Genomic DNA, 8,959 nt, shown 5'->3' with positions numbered 1-8,959 from the left:
AAATGTATCACCTGAATTCAAGTCAGTGAAGACTAAGAATTTGAATCTTCTGGATTGATTGAACCCTCTCTTCTCCTTATCCTTTCAAAATTGTATGTTAGATTAATTTCCTTTTCTCATAAATTGTGTTTAAAATTCATTTGTTTCATATAACGAGTATGTAACCTTCTTTTGACTTTGAGCTTTACTCTGTAATCAGCTCATAAATCAGTTACTTCAAACAATTAATCTAGATTATTGTTGTGTTTTCTCTTGATCAATTAGCGATTAATTTTGCTCTCATCTCTCAATTACAATGATTTCTAGACCTGAACCTTTGGATTCTGGGTCCAATGAGTATCAGTTTAGTCAATCAAATCAATCAAATCAATCAAATCAATCAAATCAATCAAATCAATCAATCAATAATAATGAGTGTTAATCTTTCGAACCTATTAAAAAATCATGTGACTATTGAACCTTTTAAGGGTGACAATGAAGATGTTATTGACTGGTTACTACAATTCGAATTAGCATCTCGAACCTTGTCCTTAGCCTAGAATCAAATCAATCAAATTCAATCGAAAACTATTGTCTACTCTTTACCAATTACAATCAAAGTTTGATCAATTAGAGAATAAACTCAATGCTTTAACCGTAAGAACCAATAATACAAACATTAGCTGTAACTTTTGTGGTCATCGAGGTCATAGTGAAGAAAACTGTAGGTTCAAAATTCAGCTCTTCTGACTAATTGCTTTCAGTCAACAGTCAACTCACTCAGCCTTCGCAATCTAATCAACAGAATTTGACAGAGCACTCGACTATTAGTCAACCAAATTATGCAGCTCAGCCGACAGTTAATCAACAGTCTCTCAAACTAATAACCAATCAATCAGTTTCCCATCTCAATCAAATCAACAACCATTTTACAATCAAAGGTGAAGAGCAATAGAAATTGGCATCATTCGAACAATGACCAAAATTGGAGAGGCGTAATCAGAATAAACAAAGAAAATCAGAATCAATCAGAGCCAATTACCCAAAGTAATCAAGGTCCTCACATCAGAGCAATTACCAGGTAATTACGATGCTGAGGATGATTATAGTGATGAGGGACCCCGATTTCAGCTGTTTGCTTAATATTCAAGAAAAAACTCCAATTCATCAACAGCTTAAAGTCGATAATTTGAAAGTCGAGGCAATGTTTGACACAGGTTCAGATATGACCTTAATCACTAAAGAGCTAGTTAATCAATTAAATTTAACTTTACAACCTTACAAAGGTCCGATTCCTTTAGCAGCTAATGATAAGCCAATTCAGATCCTTGGCCAAGTTGAAATAACAATTAAGATTAGCGACAATAATTCAGCTCTATTGATTGTAACAACAGTTCAAGTGATTGATCGATTACCATAGTAGTTCAGTGTCCTAGTCAGTCAAGATGTCATGTCAAAAGCAAACATTATAATTGATTGCTCAGCCGGTAGAGTTCATATAAATAGTCAACCAACAAGACAAGTTGATACCGAAGCAACTGATCTAAGTGAATCTGAGCCTATGACCGAAAGTGAATTTGATACTGTTGATGTTGATAATATAAGTAATTCATTGAACCTCGAAATTGACAGTGAAGTCAGCGACGAAGATAAAAATAAATTACATGAATTAGCTAGTGAACTCAGAGATGTGTTTGCAACGACCCAAAAAGAAATAGGTCGATCCAATTTATTCACTCACTCTATTGACACCGACAATCATCCTCCGATCGCCTGTGCAACCATCCAAATCAACTAAGAGAGATATAAAATCATTAATTAATGAAATGATACAAGATGACCTCATTGTTGAGTCATTCTCACTTGTCCTCACCTGTTGTCTTGGTCAGTAAGAAGACCAAAGACTGGAGACTCAGTGTCGATTACCGCAAATTAAACGCGATAACGAAGATCGTTACCCAATACCAGATATTAACACCTCATTGGATTGTTCACAAGGTGCACGATATTTTAGTTTACTCGACCTTCGAAGTGGTTACCATCAAGTGGAAGTTAATCCGCCTGATCGAATCAAGACGGCCTTCGTCACTACATTTGGAGTATATGAATATAAAGTGATGCCGTTTGGACTTTGTAATGCCCCTGCCACGTTCCAACGATTGATGGACGTTTGTCTCGCTGGCCGCAAGTACAACTCTTGTTTGGTTTACATTGACGACATCATCATTTTCAGCAAAACAATGGATGAACATTTAAATAGACTCAGATTAGTCTTGAATAGATTGAGAACCGCTGGTCTCACCCTAAAACCTGAAAGATGTACCTTCTTCAAGAAAAAGCTTCTTTACCTTGGTTACATCGTCAGTGAAGACGGCCAAGAGCCTTATCCAGAGAAAATCAGAACAATTGCGAATTAACCAATTCCTCTCACGATTCGTGATGTTAGAGCCTTCGTTGCCCTTTGCTCATATTATTATCGCAAGTTACTATCAGAGACTTCGCCAGATCGCCCGGCCTTTGACTCAGTTAACTTGAAAGGAAGCACCATTCAGTTTGGGATCAGATGAACACTCAGCATTTGAAAACTAAAACAATTACTTTGTTCAACTAATGTCCTAGAACATTTTGACCCAATCAGATCCAATTACGAGCCGATGCCTCTGATTTTGGCTTAGGTGCGATTCTCCTTCAGCGACACGATAATAAATGAAACCGATCGCCTATGCTAGTCGACAATCACAAGGTGGCGAATTAACTATCCAATATCTGATAAAGAGTGCCTGGCAATCATCTATGCCGTTGAAAATTTCGTCATTCCTTGCGGTCAAAATTCGAAATTGAAACCGATCATTGCGCCTTGTGTTTTCTCAGATCAAAACTAAACTTCTTCAAGATTTATGAGATACTCCATCACCTTACAATCATTCGATTTTACAATAATTTACGAATCAGGAAAAATTTGCCGATTGCCTCAGCCGTTACCCGACTTATGATCCTCAATTCAACGATAAACTAGAACAATGCTAACAAGAGGATGATATCTTCACCTCTTGGTTCAAGAAGATTCAAAGGAGATGAATAAATTAATGACCGAGCAACAGAGTGACCCATTCATTCAACTCAAACTTAACCAATTATCAAATTTAAATTCATTGGATAAAACAACAAAACAAAATTGATCAATAATCATCGTTTTCGAAATGGTGTTCTTGAAAGAAAAATTATCACTGAATATGGTAGTCGATGGGTTCAAGTCGTTCCTGAGACTCTAATTGATGAATTGTTAATCTTATTATGATGAACTGGTGGTCACTGTGGAATTTACCAGACTTACAACAGAGTCAGGCAACTATTATTGGCCAAAATGCATTAAGTAGCAAACTCTCTTAATGCATAAAATTGTGGGTTAAATCGCAGTTAATATACAATAGATGGCGTTAGTTTTTTTCTGCCTTTGGCTGTGCATTTACCGTCTATTCTAACGCAACCTAGTGGGAATTAGCTGCAATTTAACCCACAATTTTATGCATTTATCGAGTTATGCATTAACCGAGAGTTTACTGTAATTACAAATTACATAAAAATTGTCGTGATTGTCAATTTAAATAACAAATTAAATATGATGCTCCCATGAAATCGATTCGTTGGACGACCATTTGAGAAGCTCGGCATCGATATTGTTGGCCTATATGGCGATATATTGCCCTTCTCATCTGGCAAAAGTATATCATTGTGGCCACTGACTATTTTACTCGGTGGGTTGAGACCAAGGCGCTCACTCAAGAGCCGCCCAGTAACAAAATTTTTAATCGAAAATATCCTCTCGTCATGGTTGCCCTCCTCCATATTGTCTGATCAAGGTACCAATTCCACTTCATCAATCATCCAAAAATTAAGTGAATTTATGACATCAATTTTCAACACTTATCATCCTCGAACCAACGGATTAACTGAAAGAGTAAACCGAACACTCTGTCAAATGTTAATTCATTATTGCTCTGAAAACAAATCCAAATAGACACAAATGTTACCTCGCATCACCTTCGCTTACATCACCGCAACCATTAGCAGCACTAAATCTTCCCCATTTTATCTAATCTATGGACGAGAACGAATTTTCCCTATTGACATCAAACTATCACCACAAAAAAACTAAATTTTGACACTGGAAAATTCTGTCACAAGGTGCCTGAGGCTGGACTCTGGAAATTATCGGATTGTATTCAAATTGGCTCTTACAAATTCCAAATTAAAAAATCCCAAACAAAATCGTCAATGAAGATTTTTACGTTTATTGTTATGGTCACAATCTTACCATTTTAAATATTACTCGACCTTGTCCCAATCAAGTATTGAAAATATCCCGATCAATGTCTCTCCGAATCGGCGATTTCTCCCTCTCCTATTAGATGCCTGGTGATAGTCTCCCATTTACATTTATACTAAATTTACTCATTTTAACCCGATATCTACGTCGAGTCTGCAACTCTTATGGTGTTCCGATTTCACCCAGCGATAGGAATGACCAATGGTTCAGATTTCAATGCACCCAGTTAGACCATCGAGTATATGCCAAAGTTACCATCTCCGCTGCTACTGATGATAATTTGAAAAGAGGATATTTACAGTTAATGAAACTCTTAGACAATTGTCCAGTGAAGGACAGGGTAAGAGAAATTCACTGTAGCATTTGCTTCCGCTATAGCCATTTAGAAAAAGATTGTACTTTCTGTGCCGCTTGTCTCGAGGGTGATCATCTAATTGCTGCCTGTCCCTGGCTAAGAAAAGAGGAACCTGAGCAACCAAGGGTTAACCTTATAATCTCGAACCCAAAACGACACGATTATCGACAGAAAGATAGAGTCGATCATCCTATCTTTTGGAAAAACACTGGCAATATAGATTTCAAGATGCTAGATAAATTAAATCCTATTGGTCCAGAAAACAACCTGAAAAAAACGTTAGCCATTGATACCGAAGGTCTCTCTACAGATGAAAAAGCTGATAGTCCTTGCCGCTTGGTTCGCAAGTGCTTTGCTAGGGGCTCAAGTCATTTACAGTGCCTTCGTCAAAAGCAATGACATTAATTACCTTACAACACCCATCTCTAGCGTCCAAGCCCAACAAGTCAAAAGTGGTAAACCCTTGGAAGAAATAAAGAAAAATATTCTACTCGCATGTGCAGATAAAAGGGGATTGATTTTCGTTTCTCATGACAAAGAGCTACTGAAAATTGGAATCACATCAGCTGATTTAAAGGAACGGGAAATTGAGTAAATATTGAGTAATTTGGTAAATGTACAACAACTATTTGGAGGTTCTGCATTATGTAAATTGGTCCAATTTTATTTTCCATCTTCACAAGGATTAAAAAGAGACAGTGATAATCCAATAGATAGTCACAACTCTCTAGACCTCTCCGCTCTAGACGCTTGTTTTACTATTAAACTTTATAGAAAACACCTTAGCATGAAAAAAGGTAATGAAATGTTTCCGAGCCCTGATGAAGTCTCATCCTTCGTGAAGACAAATAAGAATTTTAAACATTGGGAAGAGGACAATAAATTCCTCCAAATTCTAAATAAACCATGTTCATCATAATCATCATGGTCTTCTCAAGATCAACAAGGACCATCACTTTCTTCTACAATAGGCTTTTCACGAAACACCAGTCAAGTTGAAACAACATCGAGATCCGTTGATCAAGTTGGTTCGAAAAGAGAAAAAGGAAATCTAATAAAGTATTTAAATTACCTCCCATTGAAGCACCGACTGAAGGTGATTGGAATGCACCTTTACCATTCACAGGGACTGCTCAGAAATGAGCTGACGGAGATGTAGTAATATTAAATCATTAGATGATCCCATTTGATAATTGTTACCAACCGTTTGTTAGGTTTAGAAAAATTATAAACAAAGTACTTAACATTATCAGTTGCCGTATAAACCGATAACGCTCATACAGTAAAATTGTATTAATCAATAAAAGTAGTTAGTAACGGTGTTACCAAAACCTAAGAAAGGTTAAAATGAGTTTTATTTTCTTTCCTTATGAAAACGTTTAGTGATCGTGAACCGACCCAAAAAGTTAACCAACAGATCGGAACATCAATCAATGGAGCAGGTAAAAGTTCGTAAGTTAAATAATGAGCGATTTTTGGATTTTAGGTGACTATTCGCTGGCTTGATTATAATTCTCACTGATATTTTGATTCCTAAAAGTATCTATTCATAGCCAAATTCTGATTTTATTGCTAATAATCTCTGCATATATTTAATACAAATAATGTATCTTCTCAATGTCGAAGCTCAAATGTCCTGTTTAATTTTCTCAATTGAAGATTCACGCTTCCATCTGGTAGATGGCGAAAGTAGTGGAAATCATTTTTTCCTTTCTTATCTAAAAGCAGCTTAATTCTCTGACGTAGGCCTGAATTCTGACCGAATCTTTAAATCTTCCTGATTATGATTTATTCCAATAGATGGCAGAATTAACAATAGTATTTCCTATTCACCTTTTATATTTGATTTAATTAAATGTTTTTAATTGTTTTTAAATTTAAAATTAAATCAGATTAAGTTATATTATGGATAATTGTGATTCCTCTAAGTTTTTGTGTGATATTTGTGAAAGGACTTTTAACAGATTGATAGTATCCCCATAATATCCACATCTATGTTATTTTAAATAGATTTTCTTGATTGGAAACTCAAGTTAGAAGCTGATGAAAACTCGAGCTTCATAAGTTTCCGAGGTGCTCGTAAAACTAAAGAAACAGAAGTTTATTATTATACTTGTTGTGGAAGTGGATCATACGATTCAAAAGCTCAGAAGCGACAAGAAAGAGTTCAGGGGACTAAAAAATAGGAAGTCGATGTCCAGCTTTCATTAAAGCGATTAAAAATCTTAGAGTGGTTCGGTTTCAGTCGAGTTCACTTCAACTCATGTTGGACATGAATGTGAACTTAAATTTCTTGATGTCCCTGAACATGATCGTGAATTGATTGCCACTGAGCTAGCATCACAAGTTCCAAGGTCGGTGGTTCTTAATAATATACGAGCTTCACTCGAATCTAAATTAGAAAGAAAACACCTTGTTACGGCTAAAGATATCCAAAATATTGACGCATCTTTCAATTTATTGAATAATGTAAAAAAATATTCTGATGATATTTTGAGCGTCGAAATGTGGATGGAACAATTTGAGGAACTGCCGAAGAACTCAGTATTATTATGCGAGAAAGGTCACAATCAATTCATGCTTGCGATAATGAATGAGACACAATGTTTCATGTTCAAAAATACGGACAAAAAATCATAAGCATTGACTCAACACATGGTACGAATGCTCATCAATTCCAATTAACTACGATTTTAGTTATTGATGATAACAAGTGAGTATAAGTTTTCTCTCATTTTCTTAATCTCCTCTCTCTCTCTCTCGATTTTTCTCTTTCTTCTATTTCTCTCTCTCGATTTTCTCTCTCTTTCTGATGTTATTATCCACATATCGATTGATACAGTTATGGGTTTTCAGTCGCATTTCTCTTTTCAGAGAGAATAGACACAGAGACATTCATCGAGTTTTTCAGAGCCATAAAGGATACTATTGGTGTGATTGAAACTCGCACATTCATGTCTGATGATTATCCCGCTTATTTTAATGCATGGTGCGTGGTGATGAATAACCCTGAGAATCAGTTGATTTGTGCTTGGCAAATAATTCATTCATGGTAGAGAAATTATAAAAAAATTCCTGATCTCAATAAGTGAGGAGAAGTTAGAACAAGTTTACCGAAGATAATAAGACTCACAATGAAAGTGAATTTGAAACAGAATATTCTCGTTACATTGAATATCTGTTAGCAGATCAGCAAACATTGAAATTCGCTGAATATTTACAGTCTCATTATACAAATCGACGTAAACTGTGGGCTAATTGTTACCGAAAGGGATTAGGAATAAACACTAATATGCATCTGGAAAGCTTACATAAGTAAGTAAAAAAATATCTTACAAAAATTTTTACTTGATTCTAATTTAAACATTTTTTATCGATATTAAGAAAACTTATCAATAAGGACTTATCCGAAATGAGTAGTTTTTACTAGTTGTAGTAGTTGCTAACACTAACTAGTAGCTCCGCCCAAGTAGTAATGTCCGAATCTGAAAATTTACACTAAACTATTTAGTGGTTACCATGGCATTAGGGATAGTATAGGGGTGGAAATCTAGTCGGTGATTTTGCTCATCTACTTTTCATCCCCTCACACTACTTTTGGGTTGCTAAGGTAAACAAAGACTTTACATATTGTTTTTAATGAAAAATAAGCCCACCATAAACAAAAATTTTAGATAATCATTTTTAAAGATAAGATTTGATTAATTTTCGACAGTAATAGATCTATTAATTTAATTAAAATAAATAAAAAAATTAAATAATCCTTTTTATTGATGTTTTTGTATTGATAAAACATTGGAATTACGATAGATGGCGCTCTAACTAGTAAGTGATTCGGATGCTACTTTTAAGTATTTTCTATCTAGTAAATACTATCTAGAGTAGTATGTAGTATTTACTACACATTTCGGATAAGTCCTAAGTTAGTATCAATTTTACAAAGGAAAGCAAGTGAAGCGGTTGGATGTCGCAGTTACAGGCTTGATGAGTATGTTACTTGACTATGAATTTAATCGTCTCATCCGCCTTGAAAAAGGGACGAGAAGTAATCATAGTTGGAAAAACAAGCAACGCCACATTGCTGCCATTTCTGAAGAATATCAGTGGGCTGAGACAGAATCCAACCAATGGTCAATTGTAATACCAGAGCAAGGTGAAATTTATACAATTAGAGACACAAATAACAACATTTGTTGTAATAATTCGTGTGAACAATGTAAAATTTGTTATCATTGCTTCATTTGTTCATGCGCTGATTATTGCGTTTCCTCGAATATTTGCAAACATATTCACTTCAT

The 8,959-nt window shown here is 35.2% G+C and overlaps 1 pseudogene; it reads left to right on the top strand.

The window, feature by feature from the left end:
• The first annotated feature begins 6,030 nt into the window (after positions 1-6,030).
• On the top strand, positions 6,031-7,374 carry LOC128388084 (uncharacterized; annotated as a pseudogene).
• Positions 7,375-8,959: the final 1,585 nt, after the last annotated feature.

The sequence above is a fragment of the Panonychus citri genome, unplaced genomic scaffold (genome assembly GCF_014898815.1).
Source record: "Panonychus citri isolate SS breed McGregor unplaced genomic scaffold, ASM1489881v1 Contig00003, whole genome shotgun sequence".
NCBI lineage: Eukaryota > Metazoa > Arthropoda > Arachnida > Trombidiformes > Tetranychidae > Panonychus > Panonychus citri.
The sequence above is the reverse complement of the archived record's forward strand: the minus strand, read 5'-3'. Positions and strand labels throughout refer to the sequence as shown.